This window comes from Sminthopsis crassicaudata, chromosome 3 (assembly GCF_048593235.1).
Source record: "Sminthopsis crassicaudata isolate SCR6 chromosome 3, ASM4859323v1, whole genome shotgun sequence".
NCBI classification, from domain to species: domain Eukaryota; kingdom Metazoa; phylum Chordata; class Mammalia; order Dasyuromorphia; family Dasyuridae; genus Sminthopsis; species Sminthopsis crassicaudata.
The window spans coordinates 416,842,670-416,865,061 of NC_133619.1; the positions used below are offsets into that span (position 1 = coordinate 416,842,670).

The window sequence follows — 22,392 nt, forward strand, 5'->3', positions numbered from 1 at the left end:
ATTTGAATTTCTCTTCTTAAAAACTGTACCTGTCTTTGCACAAGGGGGCTTCTGCAAAATGCCCCCGATTCCATTTTGACCTCAGGAAGGAAACCTCTCTGTCCTTGCTTTTTTTAAAATCACAATTATATGAAACATTATTTTAAAGAATCAGAATTAGTTACTGATATCTTCCTACCTTCATTAATTTAAAAAATTTAAATAAATATTTACATTTATGCTTTCAAGAAAACACCTGTTATTTTCCATTGATTATCTGTTCTACCCCTTGTAACAAAGAAGTACAGTTTAGTGAAACAAACCAACAAATTGGCCATCACTGACACAGTGTGTCCCATTCTGCTGTAGTTCACCTCTTCAGCTGAAAGAAGGAATTTTGTTTCAGTATCTGGAGTCAAAACTGATTTTGGAGATGATTAGAGTTCTGATGTTTTTCCAATAATGTCCTGAACTATTTCTCACTGCCATGATGCTACCTGGTTACCATATAACCATTATTACCCCCTTTTCAATTATCATGCTCAGCTATACATGCTCATACCTATCAACTGCTGATCCATAGCAGATGGCAGAGGAATAGACACTACCTATCTCTCATAAGGATCTAGGCCAATAAGTAATGGATGCACAAACACTAAAAGAAATGTATGCTGTGCTTCTAATTATCAAGTGAAAAACAAGTATTTCAATAGGATGTTGACTTAGTCTTTGATAAAAATCATTTTTCCTAGCCAACTGCCTTTCTATCATATGAATACATGTGATTTATCACAAGGTTTCTCTTGTCCTAGCAAAAATGGAAGTACAACATAATTTCATGCTTAGAATGAGCAAAATTGAGCTAAAATTCTGTCCCCCAAAACTCAAGAATTGTTCCTTTCACCTCACAAAGTCATACTCACTACCATTAAAGATTAGGATTTTGACCTAAATAGCTACAAAGGACCTCTGATTCAATACTTTCAGGTTACACTTATGTCTCTGTCAAAAAGTCTCAAAACACTGAGGGAATTAACAAATTAATCAAAGCTACTGACACAGACTTAAGAAGTGACATAAATTAACTAAGACTCCTATCAAATACTAGATAAACTTAGAAATGAATAAATGAAAACAATCAAATAACATGAACAAATTTTCATGTATAATTTTTTCCCAAACAAATATCTGATAATTGATAAGCATCTGACTTTTACAATATCAATTATGACCAGCATGTAAAGTTTTCAAAGTAAATGGCCTGGTTTAGAGTCATGGATAAAATATGAATTTTAAACAGCTGAAACACATTGACTTCATTGAGTGCATCAACACTGTTTTGCTGGTACAAGTTGAAAAATTTGTTTGAAACATCTCTGTAAATTAATAGAAATGTTTAATTTTTTTTTTGCAAGGCTGTAAGAAATATTGGTATCAGCTCCCATCAAAAAAGAAAACAATCCAACATCCAATCTCAATTGCCTAGAGAAGTGGTGTCAAATTCATATAGAAAGAGATCACTGAGGTGGCATAGAGACTTAGAAAACTGTAAATTAACATAATGTGTCCTTTTGTAGTTTCCTTATTTTGCTAAATATTCCCCTGTTACTTCTTAAGTTGGTTCAGACTCAACTGGGGAGTTTTGCTGGCCTGGACTTCGATATATCTATACTACTGCATTGCTTTTCCTAATATTTCTTTACTTCATTAAAATCTTTAAAGTTCTCATTTACATTTTCTATAAAGATGTTAATCGTCATCTTTCCACTAAGATTCTCCAATTGCTTCATTATGGCATAGAGATGACCCTTAGTCTGTGAAGGCTTTCCCAGTAGAGCCCAAGATATGGCAAGCCAGGTAAGACTGAGCACAACTTTAAAACAAATTGCACATCACCTATCATCTAAGGACTAGCCTAGCTAATTTGGAAAGGCTCTTCTATCAGAAGGTTCTGGGAGGCTACACCTTAAGTATAAAGAATGCAAGACTTGTAATCAGGAGATAACTGGGTTCAAATTACATCTTTTATACTTCTACAAGTAAGGTCATCTCTGAACCTCAGCTTCTTATCTCTAAAATGAAGTTAATAAATCTGCAGTATTTAATTCACAGAGTTGTTATTGTGAAGATCTAATAAGCTTAATGGATCTAAAATGCTTTCTAAATCTTAACATACTATATATATATCATTAATTACTATTCCCACCAGCTACTGGATTACGTATTGTTTTGGCTCCAAGCTACTAATAAAGAATGAATTGTTTGGGTCCCAGGAATTCAAGCAAACCATCTACTGAGACATGTAAGAGATGAAATCTATGTCAATAGAGGTAGTTTTTATTCTGAAAAAAAATACAAGTCAAAATAATCATCAACATTATTACAGGGAAAACTGTTATAACACTATTTCTTTTAGGACCTGTTTATGTATGCTACTAATGCCCACAATGAGTTTCATGAACAGCAGGTACATTCTGAATTATTAATGGTAGGCAATGAAATGTTTCCTGGAAAAATTGATAGCTTTCTTCATTATGTATTTAAATCAAAGTTGTCCCTTGTTTTTCCCTCAGAGACAAATAATGAAAAACAATTGAAAATAGATTCAAAAGAAAAATAAACTATAATTGTTTAACAATACTTTCCTCAGGTTAGACTTGCAAATGGAATAACTTATGCAAGCCTAATTGTCACAGTTTTTTAAACACTTTTTTTGAGAAGTAGGGCCGAGAAACAACCATCTGGAAAAGAGAGTTTTTATCAGTACCTCCCTACTTACCAGTGTATGTCATCATGCTTCTGCCCTTAAAGAAAAAAACTAGAAAAACTAAGAAAAATGCTTCCTAAACTCCTTGAAATAATTTTAAACAACTCTACTCAAAATATGGTCTATGGACACAGGGATCGTTGAGAACTTTTCAGAATCCATGAGATCAAAGCTATTTTCATAATAATACTAAGATAGTATTTGCCTAATAAAAATCTTCCTTTTTTCCCCTGTTAGATATCTACATAAGGCTAAATTTCATACACTTCAACCAAAACAACATACGGCAGCAGATTGAATGCAGAAGCATTTATGGCAACCCAGCTAGTTGTTTCCATTAAACCTGACACTAAAAATATTTGCAAGAATATATAAAGCAATGTCACCATTCTCTCTAATTTTTTGTTTTGGAAATTAGAGTTAACTTTCATAAAAATACTAAAAATAAAAATATTATTTACAGATAATGGGTTATTTTTTCTTTTAAATGAACAAATACTTTAAAAATTTATCAGTTTTAAATTTTAATATATCAGTAGATATAACTCAGATAAACAAAAGTTCTTTGGGATCCTCAGCAATTTTTAAAAGTACAAAAGGCCCCTGAGTTTGAGAATCTCTGGTCTACTAGAAGACTTTAAACAAGCCTGACTATATTAATCTCTCGCTCAAAAAGCACCAATGACTCTCTATTGCTTCTTGGGTAAAATACAAGCACTGCTGTGAAAAACATTTAAAGCTCTTTACAACAGGGTTCCAGTCTATCTTGAAGGATGAGTGCATATCACTCTCCTTTATTTATACTTATGTTCTGGCCAAACTGGCCTACATCACAACATTTGTAACTGGTTTTTGTGCTTTTGCATAGGATGTGCTCCCATGGATCTGGAATCCTCTTCCTCCTCACTTCTGCTTCAGAGAAACTCCAGTTTCATTCAAGGCTCAGTACAAATTTCAACTCCTATATCATGCCTATCCTATGTAATTCCTCCAATTGTAAATTCCCTTCCCTCATTTTAATCACCTCATATTTATTTGGCATATCATCTAGATCTGCTTTTCCTGTATGTACATGTTGTCCCTATTCAATAAAATGTGAGATTAAGGTATGGACTAGGTGATGGCACCTAATTCAGTGCCTGGCATATATTAGGCAGCTAATAAATGTTGAATTTTGAATGAATACACCATGTTATTATTTCTGTGTTTTTAAGCTTATGTGATCAAAGCTTGATTATTACCAATGGTTTTCTTATAAAATGAAGATATAAATTTAAACTCCTTCACAAATCTACATAAATGTTATCTTGAATTCACTCCCTGTTGCCTTCTCCGAAATTCATTTTCAAATTCCAGTAACAGCCATAACAGCTGACATTTATAGAGTTTTGTACAGATGATCTCATTGGATCTTCTGGACAACCCTTTGAGATAATTCATTTATTTATGTTGGAAGAATACATGGGAGCCACCTGACAGTGGCTGCTGGAGATCCAACCCAGACCTGAAGAATGGATCGCCTCTTATGAAAGGAAGATACAAGGAGACTGAGAGGGAGTTGCAGTTCTGTATGACCTCTCTCCTTTTCCCTCTGCCTCCAATTTATCTCATCAGGTGTCAACAAAGGCTGCCCTGCAGCTCCTTCAGATGCTATGATCCACAGGTGTGGAGGTTCTCGGAGAATTGACCTGTCCCTTAACATATTTGTCTCTACAATTATTTATCCTCATTTTATACATGAAGAAACTGAGGCTTAATGAGATAAATTGATTTGCTTTAGATAATAGAGCTAGCTACTTGAATAAAGAGGTGAGATTTGAATGCAAGCTCTCCTCACTCTTAAGACCAACATTCTTTCCACCAACACCAACTACCTCTTAGGAATCAACAAAACTTTCCAAAGTAAAACATTATTCAGGAACAGAGATCTTAATACTGTCAGTTCTAATAGATCTTCTGGCAGTAATGACAGCTTGAGTGGCTGTCGGGCATGAAGCCAGTGTAACAAAAAAGAAGGATGAGGTTGGAATGATACCAGACATTCATATTGCAAGAGGGCGAAAGCACATTCTGCTCAGGGTACAAGTTGTCTCCCACTAGAAGGACATGTGGAGAATATATCACACAATCTTCACTCTTTTTCTAGGTCATCCTGACATGGTTCCTTTAGCATTGGTATTAAGCCAAATTTTCAAGTAGGATCAGCAAGTATCCCCATGAGCAAGAACATATGACCATGGAGTTCAGGGGGCTTGTACAGATTACATAATGTTGCTTACTGCAGCAATAAATGCCCAAATTCACCCTACTTCTCACTACTATTGGTGGTTATTGAGACTCTCACTAAAATTCTCCTCAACAACTGATACATGATTATAGTTAATCTAAGAATTAAATTCCTGTTAATAACATTAATATCAGCTAACATTTTCATTATAATTCTACTATCCTTCTAATCTCAACACAATCAAGGGCAGGGCTTTGTGGCTCTGTGATAGACCACCAGGCAATGTGGGGACAAGCAGACCTTTAGGCTCTCTTCAAATCACTCCACCAGTTGCTATGGCTAGTAGGGCTTAGGACCATTTTGAATCAAACCAAATATTCCTTCAGTAGCCATAATGGGTAAGGCATGATACAAAATACAGACATACATTACAAAAAGAGTTGGGAAGAAAGTTTCATAATAGCTATATTAGATTACTTTATAGTCTGCAAAGCATTTTACATAAATTATCTCATCAATCCTCACAACAGCTCAGAGAACACTAACAACGTTATTCACATTTTACAGAATATTTCCAATTTTTATAAATAAGAAGCCTGAAATTTTAAGGGTTAAGGGATTTTTCCTAGGGTTACACATCTAATGATTGTCAGTAGCAGGACTCAAATCCAGTTTTACCCTGAATTAAAGTCCAGTACTCTTTCTAGGACACCATGCTGCTGCTGTAATAGATTGTTTTATCTCTTGTAGTTCATACCGTCCTTTGTTCTGGGGTTTTTATTGAGCTCTCTGGAATACTTGAATTATTGTTAACACATTTCTCTTTGCTCTAAATAATTACATATTCTTTCCATATTCTTCATATACTGAAAATGTTAGGTGTTCCTTTTCTCATGCCCCACGAAATTGTAGGCCAGGAGGTAAAACATGCAGAACTTTCCTTCCTGCCTCCCATCTATAGACTGTACCTTTGTTGCTTTCAATCAGCACATTAAGTATCTGAAACAGGATTTGAACTCAGCTTCTCCTGACTTCAGGACCAGTACTCTTTCCACTGCATCACCTAGCTGCCCCTCAAGTCATGATTACTGCAAAAGCTGAAGTTGGGTCCGCCTGCCTGATGCCTCTCCCCATTCTAACACTTTATTCGTTTCAGCTACTAAAATGATTTTTGCTATAAAGCAGATCTGTTCATATTGCTTCTTTATACAACAATTTCTAGTGGCTTCCTATTGCCTTTAGGAGCAAATACAAAATGCTCAGTTTGGCATTCAAAATCCATCATAGCCCAGTCTTCTTATAACTTAATCCCTGACATATAGGCTTTGTTCCAATGAAACTGGCTTCTTGGCTGTTACAAAAACAAAACATTCCATTTATGCTTCCAGGCATTCTCTCTGGCTATCTCCCATGCCTGAAATGCTCTCCCTCCTTTACTCTTATCTCTGTCTTCCTTCAATTCTCACCTCAAATTTTACCTTCTCCAACCTCTCTTAATTCTGGTGCCTTTCCACCACCATTGATTTCCCATTTATCACATATTTAATTTGCTTTGTATATATTTGTTTGCATGTTGTATTTCCCACTGGATTGTAAGCATCTTGATTCTTTTTGCCTTTTTTGTGTGTCCATCACTTAGTATCTAGCACACAGTAGCTGCTTAACATACATTTATTGATTGATGTTCAATTATCACCTCCATGATGTACAGAATTAGCTTTAATCACTCTCCTAATTTCAGTTCTTTGTTAATAATTGCCAGCTAATAGTTATTATATCCTTCTATTAGGATATCTCAAATTCAAATTCAATATACACGAAATGAAATTCGTATTAAAAGTTTTTTTTCCTCCGAACATTACCATTTCTGTTGATGGCACCAGTCTCCTTCCAGTCCCTCAGGTTCAAAACTTTGGAGTCTTCCTCAATTCTTCTGTTTCTTTCAAATTCCATCTTCATCAAGTCTCATTGTCTCTACCTTCATATTATCCCTTGCAGCCATTCCCTATCTCCAGTGACAGAGCCAAATCCTTTGCTTCAGATTTTCACCGCCTTTTGCCTTGACTAATGCAATACCCTCTTAATTGGTCTCTAGTCTCTTCCTTTTACAGTCAATCCTATCTACAGATACTAAATTTATCACTATAAAACAGATCTGACCAGGTCACCACTTCCCTACACACACACACACACACACACACACACACACACACACACACACACACACACACACAACACACACACTCAAAAATCTTTAATGGCTATCCATTTCCACTGAAGTAAAACACAAAAATACAAAATCCTTAACCTTGCATTTAAAGCCCTCCACAATCTCATTTCTACATACCTTTCCAATCTTATTTCACATTGCTCCCATGTGCATATTCTCCATTCCAAACTGGCCAGCTAGCTGTTATGTGTATGTGATATTCTAACAGCTGTTTCCAAGCCTTTGCACAAATGGTTCCTTATTTGGAATGAATGTGACTATAGACAAGATCAATTTTGAAGGTCAAATCAAGATGCTACTAGAATTAATGGAAAATTCCTTCTCCCTGTGCCTAGAATGCACACCTTCCTCAATTCTACCTCATAAAATTCCTAATCTCTTTCAGAGGTTACAGCTGAGGTACCAACTTTAACATTTACACTTTCTTATTCCAGAGATTATTAGCATATTTTCTCTTTCTCTCCCTTTCCCTCTCCCTCTTTCCCTGCCCTTGCCTCCCCCTCCCCTCTCTCAAGTAATTTATATTAGTAACAGCAGTGACTGCTTAATTGCCAGTGCTGGGTACTGTGTGATGCCCACAGTAGGCATTTAGATGTTTGTTCAACTGAAGAGAACATGTTGTGAAATGCTAATTAAGAATATTTTATTTTAAGTATATTTAATTACAAATAGTTCTGATTATATAATTATGCCAGTTAAAATTTTAGTTAGTTGTGAGGTTGTGTGGCTTTTGAAATAATTTTTAAATTGTCAGTTTAGAAAGACTGAATACCTTCCCCCCTCAAGGAACTTGTAGTTTTTTTAGGAATATGAAACATAAACATGAGAAAATTCAAATAATCCTATAAGATTCAAATAATAACTTAAGACAATAGGGAGAATCTCAAAAAGAGGAAGGATATGATTAATAATCAAATGAGCACACCAACAGTTTAAAGGAAAGAGAATATTTTAACTTATTTGAATTTGTGCTCCCATTTAAATATGTGCTCCTTGAGAGCAAGAACTGTTTCACTTTTTTATTTTCTATTATCTTTGTATTTTTCCTAATTTTTAAATGTACATTCATCTGCATAGTACTTAGCACAGTGCTTAATAAATGTTTTACAAATGTTTTTTTCATCCATTCTTTAAGAATCTTAACATTTACAGAAAAGAACATTATGCCTTTATCAGGGCACAATCTTTAGGTCTTTAATTAACATCAATGAATCAGGAAGGCTAACATCTGACATGAACGCATCTATTAAAATATACCATATAATTAATGTCCATTTAAATTAATGTTCTCAGTGACTCAATGCTTAGGCTAAATGATATTTCAGGTATTAGGCAAAGCTCACAAGCTGGAAGAACCCCATGAAGCTGAAGGAACTATCAAATCCTACCAATTTTTTCAACTATACATTTCTAAAATATAACATAATACTTATGTACTGATGCCTAATTAGGAAAGTATGGCTGGTTCATCCATTTATGCACTCAGATTATTTCCCCCAAACCTATGCCTTTTCAAAGGTGACAGGAGAAACTATGAACATGACGTTTATGACACATCTAAGTATGTAACAGATATCATTGCTAAGATTGATCAGTTAATTGAAAACTACATTAAATAAATACAGTAGTTACATTATCCATATTTTTAAAAGATTTATGTTGTCTAGCCTTCTTTAGTATGAAAAAGTAAAAAACTTCTATTCCATAATACCTTACTATAAAAAGGGGATATAATAAGCAAGTAGAAATTTAGAGTTCTCAATGCCAATTATTTTATTAAAGTGACTACTGTTTATTCTTTGCTAAGCAATGATGGAGCTATATTGATAAATGTTATAGTTCCTATTCTTTTTATTTTTCCTCTGAAGCAATTGGGGTTAAATGACTTGCCCAGAGTCAAGCAGCCAGGAAGTGTTAAGTTTCTGAGGCCACATTTGAACTCAGGTCCTCCTAACTTTATAGTTCCCATTCTTCAAGAATTTAGAATCTAGTAGGGATGATAAACTATGTATATAAGAAAATAAAATATAAACTGGAAAACAATAAGAATATAATTGGAATAAAAAGTGATAGAAAATCAGATTGTGGAGAAATCACTTTCAACTAAAATTATCAGGGAAAGATTTCAGGAAAGAGACAGCATCAGAATTATGGCTAAACAACTCTAGAATTGTTGGAGTGGAAAGAGAGCAATGGAGAGAAGAAGCCTATTCTACCCATAGAGAATGATATGAGTTGTTTTTTTTTTTTTTTTTTAAGACATGTATAAGGTATGTTCAAAGGATAAAGACTAGCTAAAATCAGAATGTGTAGGGAGAAGTAGTGAAAAAGAAATCTGGAAAAAAAGGCTAGAGATTGCGAAGGAACTTTGAATAACTAGTGAGAAACATGGACTTTGACAGATATTGGTGAGAAATTGAAGGTTTTGAACAAAGGACGGTATGATCAGACCTATTTATCTTTACATTAGGAAATCCTATAAGGAATGAAGAGAATCTGGAAAATATGAAGACCATTATCAGAGAATGTAGAATAAAATTTAGACAAGATAAAAAAGATCTGATTTAGAAAGAAAGGAATGGGAATGGAAAGAAGGGGATGGATTCAAGAAATACCATATAAAATTAAGAGGGCATAATTGGATATTTAGAAACCAGGAAGAGTGAGACACCAATAAAAACTTCAAGGTTAGGAGCATTGATGAATGATTTTGCCATTAATAAAGATAATGAAGCAGGAGGAGCAGATTTAAAGAGAAAAGATGAGTTTGGTTTTAATCATTTTGAGATTAAAGACTCAAATGATGTACAGTTGGAAATGAGAGAAAAGTGACTGGCAGAGAAGTCATGGATGACAATATAGTTCTTAGATTCATTCCCAAAGCAATGAAATTTAAATTATGTCCCTGAATAAGATAGGTACATAGAAAAAAACAGCTAAGAATAAAACCTTTAAAATTACTATATTAAAATTATAGTAAGAAGCAAGGGGAAAGGCAGTAAAGAAGATAAGAAGAAAATTAGAGAGGTAAGAGAACCACAAAAATATAGTCCTGGAAACCAAATGAGGAAGGTACATTTAGAAGGGGTAATCCACAGAATAAAAAAACAGTTCATAAATGATTTGGACTGACAGTAAATCATGAATTGGGTAATCAGGGGTTCACAAGTTTATTGTTGTTCCTTAGTTACAGTTATGTCTGACTCTTTGTGACCCCATTTGGGGTTTTCTTGGCAAAGATATTGAAGTGGTTTGCCATTTCGTTCTTTAGTTCATCTTAGAGATGAGGAAATTGAGGCAAATGGTGTTAGGTGACTTGCCTACAATCACACAGCTAGTAAGTCTGAAGCCACATATGAATTCAGATCTTCCAGACGCTAAGCCTGGCACTTTCTCCACTGTGCCATCTAGCTGTCCAATAGTTCACAAGTAATTAAACACAATTTCAATTAGACAGAAATTAGGTTTCTAAAGGACAGAGAAGATAAAATATTGAATTATCTTAGGATTATTTTTATTCACTAGCCACTGAAAATTTAAAAAGTATACAGCATTTAGCTAGGAAGCCACCAAAGGTTGTGCAAAAGAAAAATTAGGTGACAAAAATTATACATATAACCACATATTTGTGTTTGTGTGTGTGTGTGTGTGTGTGTGTGTGTGTGTGTGTGTGTACACACACACATATATTTATACACACAGTTGTGAAATAGGAAATAATTCAAAGCAATATAGGAGCAAATGCCAATAGGAGCAGTACAAATGAGAGGATTATAAGAGTTCAGTGAAAAGCATGATGAATTAGAAGCTACAAGAGGCAGGGTTCTAAAAGAAGGATAAGATCTGGGTAGCTGGAGAGAAAAAGAAAGTTTCCAGAGGAGGCAGAGAATGTGAAGAGTCTGTTAATACTAACAGTTCAAAAAAAATCTGATAGGTTCAAAGCATAGAAAGGAAGATGTTTGTTGAAATGAAGGTTCCATATTAGGAGTAAAAGATAAAACTTTTAAGTTTGGAGGGTGGGTTGAAAAATCAAGTAGAGAAAAATATGTTTATGATGTCACCAATTGTCACTATATCAAGAATTTAACTTTTGATATTTGGGTTTTTTCCTACAAGACTGGAAGACAATTAATTATGTTAATATTCATAGAAAGGTATAATTGTAGAATAAATTATAGCCAAAATAACCTTGTACAGTGACTCAGAAATAATTAGCATTCCAAAGCATAGCTTTAATGTACTCTTCCATGCCTGGTAAGGTCATTTTCTCCTCTGAATTCCTTAATGTGTGTCACCTTATACTTTTATCTATCTTTTTACACATTTCCTTGTCTCACAAACTAAATCTAAACCCCATGGAGGCAGAGATGATGCCTGGTCTCAAAACCCCAAAACAGTGACTGCCAAGTGTTCCTCAAATTTCTTTTTGCAAATGGCACTGTGTAATTCTTTGCCATGACCTATATGGACAAACCATAGGTCAGTAGAGTCATACAGTTCCCGGAATATCCTTTTGAGGTATACTGCAGCACAAACTTTCAATATATATATATATATACATATTTCCTCCCCCCTGAGGCTGGGGTTAAGTGACTTGCCCAGGGTCACACAGCTAGGCAGTCTTAAGTGTCTGAGACCAGATTTGAACTTGGGTCCTCCTGAATTCAGGGCTGGTGCTCTATCCACTGCACCACCTAGCTGCCCCACTCTCAATAAATATTTGTTAACAATCTCAAAGAACTCTAATGATCAATAATGATATCAGAAGACTAAAATCAAGTATGGGCATTGATTGGGAAGTGATAGACTCAAGATGGAGAACAGACATTCATTTTCTTTTTTTAATGAGGAAGAGGTAGAAGGGAAAAATAATGAATTTTATTCATTAAAAAATTCCAACTAAAAAAGTTTGCTGATGATATTATATTTTGATGCCAGTGAACATTAGCCAAAAATGTATAGTACAATGCATGTGATAGTTTATTAAATGTGTTATTTCAAAGGAGATGAATCTCCCTAAAGTTAAAATATTTCTTTCAGGGGGTGGGCCTATAGATCCTTGTTAATTCATGATGATACTCTAAAGCATTTTTTTCAAAATCAGCATACAATGATATCTATATCATTAATGATTCTGAACTTTGGAAAGCCTTTGATATAGTTTTAAACTCAAACATCACCTTCTATTCTCTTTTATGGTTGTATATCAAAGGATTTAATCAAAGTTGTCTTTCAGATATTCATCATATTGATGGATGTTTGTGAATTTATGAACCTGATAAAACCCACTTATCTCCTGACAGAACACTCAGCTGAAAGTCCTGAATGATAATTAAGTGGATCTAAAGCAGAAATAGCTAATTATTTAACTAGTTATAAAAGTATTCTGAATCATCCAAATTATGTTGATAAAACAATAAATATAAAATACTAAGAGCTTAAATCCTATATTACCTACTTTCTCCTTCAATTTATTAAATAAATAGGAACTACAGGAGAAGACATTGTTTTCTTTCTACGAAAAGTTGGGATGGGTATAGAGAAGAAACAAAAGCCTTTAAACTGACCTAAGACTGCAGAAAAAAAAAAATCTGATTTCAATCACTCAAGTCTGAATAAATACAATACAAATATTAAAGATGATTTTATAACTAGGATCTTTTATGCATATTGTAGAACTAAATTCTTATTTGTCAGTATTAGAATAGTGATAAAGTGTCAGAAGGTTTGGCTTGTGAAAGAACACAGTTTCATCCTATCTCTTATATAAGCAAATGAACAGCAAATAATCAAATTCTTATTACAGCAGACAGGAATATGAAGTCTTTATTGCTGTCTTCCAAGTTCCAGTAAGGGGAATAGATTTTTAAGGTTAGGTAAGTACAAATGCTTAAAATTAATTGAGAAGAATACAAGGTATAATATATCTTAAATTATGCAGGTTTAATTAAAAGAGAACTTATTTATTTATGTCATACCACATAACTAATCAAGACAATGAAATTCAAATAAATTGTATTTATAGGTAATTTCTCTTTAAAATGGTTTTTAAAACAGCATATTAGTTGCTGAAACTCTGTTGCCACTGTTTATAACACTATTACAGTAACAACAAGATTATGTGATGTTCAACTGTGATAACTTGGCTCTTTTCAACAAGGAGGTGATTCAGGACAATTCTAAAAGGCTTGTGATGGGAGAGTCATTTGCATCTAAAAAGAGAGCTGTGGGGATTGAATGTATATCATAACATAGTATTTTCACCTTTTTTTTTTTGTTGTTGTTTGCTTGCTTTTTTCCCTCTTTTTTCCTTTTCGATCTGATTTTTCTTGTGCAGCACAATAAATATGGAAATATAATATATAGAAGAATTGTACATGTCTAACCCATACTGGATTACTTGCTGTCAAGGGCAGGGGGTGGAGGGAGAAGGAAAGGAAAAAAATTTGGAACACAAGGTTTTGCAAGGGTAAATGTTGAAAACTATCTTTACATATATTTTGAAAATAAAAAGCTATTATTTTTAAAAATTGTGTATGGAGGAAAATCATTTCAAATTTCAATACAAGATGACTTGGAAGTAGAAAAAAAAATCTTTCCCTATACTCCAATCTTGTATCAGGTCACAGCCAATTGAAGGAGAGAATTTGGAGTCAGAAGGTAGTAGAGTACGTATTGGTACTCAATAATACCTTATTGACTATGTCAATTGGTCAAAATTTCAGAGATTAATAGCTGGGGAGAAAGTAAAATGCAAAGAAAAATCCTAACCAAAATGTATAGGTTTTGATTCCTCAAATCTAATTCTTTTTGAATGCTCTTAAATCTGAATCTATCATTTAAAATTTATTTTTGTTTCTTTAGATACATCTGTCTATCTTTGGTGTTTTTTCTATTAATTTGTTGACTTCAAACTATTCCCTTAAAAGCAATATATTCTCAAATCACAATATGTATATTTATTATATGTATAATGTATTATGCTCTGAAGTTAGATTTATTTTTTTATTCAGTTAGAATGATAATGAACTTACTAAAGCAACACTCCATGCTATTTACTTTAATGAAAGAGCTAAAAACATAAAAATATAATCTATATCCCATTAATGAAGGGAAATATTATTATCATGGAAAGGTCATTTTAAAATATATTTTATAAAAGTTGGGGCTTTTTTTCTTTTCTATTTAAAGGACAATTATATAGCCTTCAATGGAACTTGGCAAATGATTGGGAATGAGAATGCAAAAGAACGGGATGAACTTCGTGCTGGAATGTTTATTATTCAAATATACTGCTACCAAAAAATACCTTTTAAATAGCATAGTCAAAGTACCAGACACCTTCCACCTTCTGGACTCGTATCTTTAAGCTGTGTGCCAAAAGTAGGCACACAGTCAAGATAACTGGGTCCTCTATCAATTCTTGTTATACAAATGCAAATGGACACACAGCTGGCTGCACTATAAAATTCTTTCCTTTCCAGATTCTTTCTTAACTCTATCCCACTGTCCTCAGTTGCTGATGCAAACATTTTACGATCTTCTTGTTTCTGAGCATCTCCACTCCCCAACTTATCCTCAGCAAATGCTTCATCTCCTACTATAATGAGAAAATAGAGGCCACCCAGCATGAGCTACCTTCTCACCCCCCTTTCTAATTCCCTTTCCCCATCTCTACCCTATCTCTCCTCTTTAACTCTTTTCTCTGAAGAGAAAGGATTCCTTCTTTCCTTGTAAGGTCAATTCTTCTAACTTGTTCTCTTCACTCTATCTCCCCACTTCTGGGAGTCTTTTCTTTTGATCACCCTCTTTTTATATTTTTAAAAATCTCAGTCTCTTTTTTCTCTTCTTCCAATTCTTCTCATCTATCTCCTAGAAAAAAATGGTCAAATCTACCCCATCCTACCAAAGATATTCTACATATCTTATTCCTTTCCTTGCCAAAATCCTAGAAATAAGTGTACTTCTTAGTCTCTGCTTCCTAAGCATCTACTCAATTCTTTGCTACCTAGCTTCTAAACCATCCACTCAACTGAGACTTCCCTGTCTCATGGTGTTTCGTAATTTTTTCTACTTCTCTCTATAGTACATCATTTTGTGATCTCATCAAGTCCCATGGATTTAATGCTGATAATTCTCATAAATATCTTCCCTGAATCAACTTCTCTGATGACCTCCAATCTCACTTCTCCAGCTACCTTTCATAATCTTGAAAATAACCTACCCATCCTTTTATAATAGAAGGCATCATCCTTCCTCCTAGTCCATCAGACTCACAACCTAGGAGTCACCCCTGGATTCCTCATTATTTCTTTCCCTGATTCCCACTCTCACCCCATCCAATCTTTTGCCAAGGCCTGCAAATTTCACTTTTGCAACATCTCTTGGGGAGTTTTCTCTTTTGACACTCTAGGGTAAGACCTCATCACACCTCAAATCGGAATTATCAAAAAAGCCTGCTGATGGGTTGTGCTTCAAGTCTCTTCTCACTCCAATCAACCCTTCATTCAAATATCAAAGTGATATTCCTAAAGTGAAGGTCCAATCATATCACCCTCAATTAACTCAGTAAACTCCAATAAACATTCAATGACCTCCAATGGCTCCCAATTGCCTCCAAGATCAAATACAAAATGCTGTTTGGTATTCAAAGCTCTTTATAAACTAGGGCCCTCCAACTTTTCTAATCTTTTCACACCTTACTTAATCCTCCAACTCTTTGATCTAGTGATACTGACTTCCTGGCTATTTCTCAATCAAGTTACTTCCTCTATGAGCTTTCTCTCTGGCTATCCTTCATGCCTGGGATGCACTCCCTCTTCCACTCTGACTACTGATCTTTCTGGTTTCAAGTCCTAACTAAACTCCCACATTCTATAAGAAACCTTTCCCAATTCTTAACACTGAGAAGGCAATATTTATCCTATATACATGCTCTCTTCTATGGGATTACAAGCTTCGTGAGAATAAGGACTGTCCTTTGTCTCTTTTTTTGTATTCCTAATGTGTATTACAGTGCTTGACATAGAGTAGCTCCTTAAAAAATATTTATGGATTTGGCTACCTCTTAATTGTAAAAATCAATAGCATTTTCCCACTATTAATTCTTTTAGACAAAATTTCAGCTTTTAATAGTAATGACCAAATCCTCTTTTGGAATACTTCCTCTTCCTTTGACTTCAGGATTATAGCTCCTGATTTCACTTCTCTTAGAAAGTTCTTTCCCCTCTTAAAAAATCCTTAGTCTAAAGTACATGAGATCATAGACTTTGGACCTGGATGAGACGTTGGAGACCATTTTTATACACGGGGAAATTGAAGCCAAGAAGAGCAAACCAATATTCCCAAAATCCCAAATATAGGACAGATAATGGAGCTTAGTAGAATATATGCCCTCTGAAGTTGGAGACTTTCATTTTTGTTGTAAAACTGATTTGCAAGAGCTATTTAACTACTACACAGAGGGGCTCAAACAAACACAGACATGTAACTTCAAGACAGCTTTCGTTTGGGGGTAGGGGGCTTGTCTAAAACACGAATTTCATTTTTAACCTTCATTTCTTTATCCTTATATTCTCAGACTCATCAAAGTCCTTTGAGTCACTAAGGAAACACAATCTTTCAGCCCTTGGCATCAGATCCCTATATTAAACTCTCCTCAACAATTCCCAAACTTTAATTGAGTAGTTATTATGGTGAGACAATTGGAATCAGATAGGCGTGAGTTCAGATCCAGTCTTAGACACTCAGTAGCTTACTAGTGGTCTTAGATAAGACACTTAGTCTCAGCCTCAGTTTCTTCAACTGTAAAAATGGGAATAATAGTATTACCTTCCAAAGTTGTTTTGAGGATCAAATGAGACAATATTTCTAAAGAAGCATTTAGCATACTGCCTGGTATATAGAAGGTATTTCATAAATGCTTATTTCCATCCCTAGATTCAGCTCACAGAATTTTCTTCATCTAATTTCTCCTCTTCTTGGCATCTGACTTATGAAAAAATCTCTTTTTTACTCCTGCTGGATTGAAAATACTCTCTTTAATGCATAATCTAAACACCATGTATGCTATGGGTAATGGCAAATTAATTTTTCCAGGAGGATCTTAAAGTTTTCTATGACTCAATTGGCTAAAAATAGAAACTCTGTGTTGATTTTTCAGAGCTTATTGGGCAGTTACCTAGCAACAGAGCTTCCTAAATTCTACTTTCATAACCTGAAATACAATTAGAACCTTTAAATGAATGACATGCTAGATGGCAGATTAAAATTTTCTGAACATCTCTTCTTTACCTCAATGTGACAAAAATATTGCTTTCAAAATGTTCTGCTGCAGCTGAATTTGAATAATTCTTAGAAGTCTATGTATACAAACACACACATACACACAGAAGTTCTTTCCCCCTTCTCCTTCAATTTCTGCAAAAACTGATTGACCTCCCTAAGACAAAATGGAAATCCTATGATTTATCTTTTAAGAGTGTCATCTTTTAATATACTTTAAATAATAAAGCATACAACTATAGCCTTGTGAATAAAAGGCACCAGGTAAATATCACAGTTGGCTATTTTTCTTTTGTGTCACTAACAAAAACTAGCAACTGAAGTAAAAAAAAAAAAGATTACTCCAACTTTTTTTGGGAACATGGAATCTTTTCCCTGTTTACTAGGAATGGTTTCATCCTCTAAGATAACTCCTGAGGACACAATTACCAAATGACATCATTCCACTCAAAAGAATTTTTTCTGTGCTGATATATACTGTATTGACATCTATTTATCAAACACCACAATAGCATCCCAGGTGAAAACAGAGGAGTCAGAGTGCTAAAATACAAGCTACAAGTGAAGATCAGAAAAGGCAAAACCCAGGTATCTAAGAAAAGTAGCCAACATTTAAACAGTACTTTTAAAATTCACAGAAGAGCTTTTTATATCATTTGGTGCTCCCAAAAATCTGCTGGATAGGATCTATAAATATTATCTTCATTTTACTGATGAGTAAAGCAAGGTTCAGAGAGACTATGTGACTTGCCAGGCTACATAGTGTCTGAGAAGGATTTGAACTCAACTATTTCTAACTCCAAGTCCAATACTCTACCCATTGGATCACCTTGCCTCCTAAAATGTCAATCTTCCTCCCTGCCCCTTAATATATGCAACTCCTATAACCTATTAATCTCTTTGGTTTCTAACACACCTAGATTTGCCAGATTATTTAAATACAGCAAATCTTTGAATATTCATGATTATCAGGATAAGAGATAAAGAAAAACATTGAGTTTGATATAAAGTGAATTCATTGAAACAGATCAAACTATACATGCATTGATACAACAAACTAAATTTATTAGTATGCTTAAATGCTTTATACTTCTTAGGCTCTTAATAAATGTTAAAAGCAACTTCATTGTATCTTGGTACTTCCATCATGGAAAAAATAAGAAAAAAGGTTAAACTTGGATCAGCCCTCTAGCAATTTCAGTATGTTATGTAATGGGTAATTTGATTGCACAAATGCATAAATATGTTATGTAGAGTATACAAGGATTGTAATCTGTCTAGAATGTATGTAATTTCATCTGTTTAGGGAACTCCCATTAGACAAATTCCTTCCACTGATTCAGATCATCAGCTCCTAGGTAACTGAGTCTAAGAATTACTTGATGGCAATAAGAAGTTAAGTGATTTGCCCTTGGACATTCTACTAGTAGGAATGAGAGAAGAAATTGAACACAGAGCTTCCTAACTCCATTATTAGCACTTTAGTTTGGGCACAATGCTGCCTTTGATATATCATATAAATATATGTAAAAATTATGTAAAAACAAAATTATGCATAGAAGTATAGGCTTCCTCTGGGTTTTACTGTACCTAAACAAAACAGTGGGACCACAGAGGAGGAATTAATACACTGAAGAGAATGCATGACAACATTAACACATGTACACTGAAGTTAGTGTCTTAGTGGAAAGAGGCAGGAAACGTTTAAAGTAGGGGGAAGGGGATGGAAGCTCCTGAACAATAAACTGGATGATCAACTTCTTAATAAATAAACCTATGTCCTGGTTGGTATTTGTATTTGAATTGCCTTCTTACCTTTGTTTTTATGTAGTAAACACTTCAGCTTATACACAGGAACTGTTTAAAAAGAAATAATTGTTGAAAACATCTAACTACATCATAGAAATACAAAACTTCCCCCCTCCCATTCTCCTATAGCTACCAACATCTCATTCATTAGTGATGCTCCTCTTCCTTCTCCTTATGTTCTTTTAATACCCAGTGATATACACAAGTCACTTTCTCATTTAAATGTCCTTGATCTCAACTAGTGACCAGGATCCTAAGCTCATAAATGTCAAGGATGCCCCACATAAAGACACAATTGCTGATGTGTATGTTCATCACATATAGTTATCTAGACATCATCCTCTTTTCCCATATAAACATACTATAAGAATAGACAATTCTGTCATGTAAATATTAATCTGGGTGATCAGTTTATTAGCCAACTGTACATATAACTTCTTTAGGTTCTTTTGCATCCTTGCTGTCAAATATTCAAAGCAGATTCCTACAAAGTTGGAACTTAAAGGGCTCTTGTAGGTCATAGAGGCATCATAGAGAATCCTGGATTTGTCAACAGAAGATCCGGTTCCAATGCCCACTTTACAACTTACTATCTGGGCTTCTGAGTCACAGCATATCTCTTTCTAGGCCTCAAATTCTTCATCTTTAAAATGGCCAAATTGGATTATATATCATTCAGATAGTTCATTCTAACTCTTCAAAAGACTAAATTAGTGAATCCCCTTCAATTTGAGGAAACTGGGTCAAAGGTCCAAGATACCTGATTACTATAAGAAATACAAGATGATAACCCAGTCTCTTAATTCCAGGCCCAATATTCATTTTTACTCTTCTAGACCACTGTCTACCCAAATTGTTCTGCCTGTCATTTGTCATAAGTGTTCTCTATGTGAAAAAGACATCTGATTTTTTTTTTACCATAAGTTAAAAATACTTGGATGTTAGGAAGGCAAATAAATATTTTTTTTCAATATTTCAAAATTAAGTGTAAATTGTTCACCTTTATTACAGAGAATAAACCTGGCAAGAAAAGGCATGCCAACAAATATGTCGGGCTTAGTTTTTAACGCCTTTCAGTACTTGAGGCCCCCACCTCCACCCTAATTTACTTGCTACACATTATTCCCTTTCTCATAACTATATTTCATCTAAGCCAGCCTTCTTTCTGCTTTTTACAAAGTACACTCCATCTCAATATTTTAGCACTGGTTGATCCCCATGCCTGAATTATATTTCCCTCCTCCCTTCCAACTTGTAGAATCCCTTACTTTCTTCAAGGCTCAACTCAAATTCCACATTCTATGTGAAAACTCCGGCTCCTTCCCCAAACTTTGGAATTTATTTTATATTTGTTCTGTGCCTGGATAACATATGTTATCTCCCTTAACTTCCCCTACCTTTTTTTTTTTTTTAAGTAAGCTATTTGAGAGCACAGCCTTGTCCCCTAGCACAGAGCAATTATTTAATAAATGCTTGTTGATTGATTAGTTCATTTCAATTGTTTTTTTACCACATAGGTGCTCCTGGGGAGTTTCATCCACCTAGGAGCACTGTTTTGCATAGTTAGGCTGGCCCAGGTTTTCCAGTCAGATGCTCGATCTGAATATGGAAAGTTCCTCCAGAGAATGTCGGGAATAATTCTTTGCGTGCATGTATCTAGCTAGTGAAAAATGAGATGTCAATTTCTCCCTCCTACAGTGGAAGTGGGCATATCTTAGTCATCGCGCCTGTCTGGTGGGAAGATGGAAAGAGGTTCCTATGTGTCTCCTACGGAGAACGTCGGTACCCAACTCTCCAGCCAGATATGTTATCCACAGTGAGGGTGGGACCTTCCGAAAGGAAGAGCCTAAGGACATTCGTCTCTCCCCAGAAACAGCAGCAGACCGACTCCGCAACCCTTTTGTTTTCTCCAAGCTCAGGTTACGTTTGCGGAAGTCCTGCCCTGCGCCTTTCTGGGTAGGGTTGGCAGTCTTGCCCAGGCACACAAAAACAAACAACAAAACCTACCTCCAAAGAACCACGGGAATAGGGGGAATGGGAGGAAGCGAGCAAGAGAGACAGCGAGGGCGAGGGTGACAGAGACGGCAGACACGCACATGCATGAGAATGACTAACCTCCCCTGAGGGCCCCCTACAAATCATCCCTCCTCCACCAGGGATACTGGCACGTTCTCTCCCCTTCTCGGTCCCTCCCCCCTCGGAACAGGCCGAGGGCCAGCCGATTCGCCTCGGGGAAGGAGGTGGCTCTGGGAACGCGGAGCACCCCGGGCGCCCCCAGCTTCTAACGCTAGGCTAGCCGGCGGAGTTGGGGGCGGAAGGGCGGTGGACGGCAAAGCCCCGACGTGCAACTGCAGCTAGAGCTCCCGTCAGTCGCCCCGGACTGACAGGCAGCAGACCCCGAACCTCGGCTAACTCACCTGACTGGAGGCGGCGGCTCTTAGCTCCGGGAGGCGCTCGGAGCTCCTTCCCCTGGGCGGCGGCCGCTGTCGGCAGGTGCGGAGCCGCTGCAGGAAGCCGGGAGGGGCGGAGGAGCGGCGGGGGCCGTCGGAGCAGCTAGCACCATTTCTGGGTCCCGGCCCCTCTGCCGTCTCCTCCTGGGGGAAGGGAGTGGTGGCAGCGGGAGGCACGGATGCTGGCGGGCGGGGGTGGGCGCTCCGAGAGGCGGCGGAGGCAGAGAGCGAGCGAGCGAGCGGCCAGCTCAGCCAGCGCTGGACGCGACCTCCCCCTTTCTCCTCCTCTTTTTCCTCCTCCTCCTCTTCCCCGAGCGGGCAGGCAGCCGCACGCTACCGGCTGGACCCGTTTCAGGGCTCGGCGAGGAGGACCCGGCGCCAGGTGCAACGCTCCGCCTCCCGCGGCTGCTACTGCGCGGCTGGGGCGGATGCCGCCGCCCGCCCTCCTTCCCCGCACAAGCCCCTCGGGAACCTTGGCGCTCTGTCTGGCTCCCGGGGAGGAGGCCGGGGCACGGGCGGAGTTATTTTCCATCTTTCGCGCATGGCCCAGAGCCGAGCGCTCCTAATGAACGAGCTGCCCCGGACTGGGAGGACTCGGCAGGCCAGAGTGGTCGTGGGTGGGTGGGAACGGTGCATTTGTAGAATA

At 36.3% G+C, this 22,392-nt stretch overlaps 1 protein-coding gene across 3 annotated transcripts in view; it reads right to left on the reverse strand.

The window, feature by feature from the left end:
- MFSD6 (major facilitator superfamily domain containing 6) overlaps window positions 1-22,128 on the reverse strand; it is an 87,611-nt gene extending 65,483 nt beyond the window's left edge. The window contains exons 1-2 of one of the 3 annotated variants that reach the window (XM_074302844.1): window positions 21,714-22,128; window positions 19,303-19,344 (exon numbers count right to left, since the gene is read on the reverse strand). The gene's annotated coding sequence lies outside the window, so the exon portion shown is untranslated. Of the gene's footprint in view, window positions 1-19,302; window positions 19,345-21,067; window positions 21,192-21,713 lie in introns of those variants that run through there. The other 2 variants (XM_074302845.1, XM_074302843.1) reach the window with 2 other exon arrangements.
- Between the last annotated feature and the right edge of the window lie 264 nt (window positions 22,129-22,392).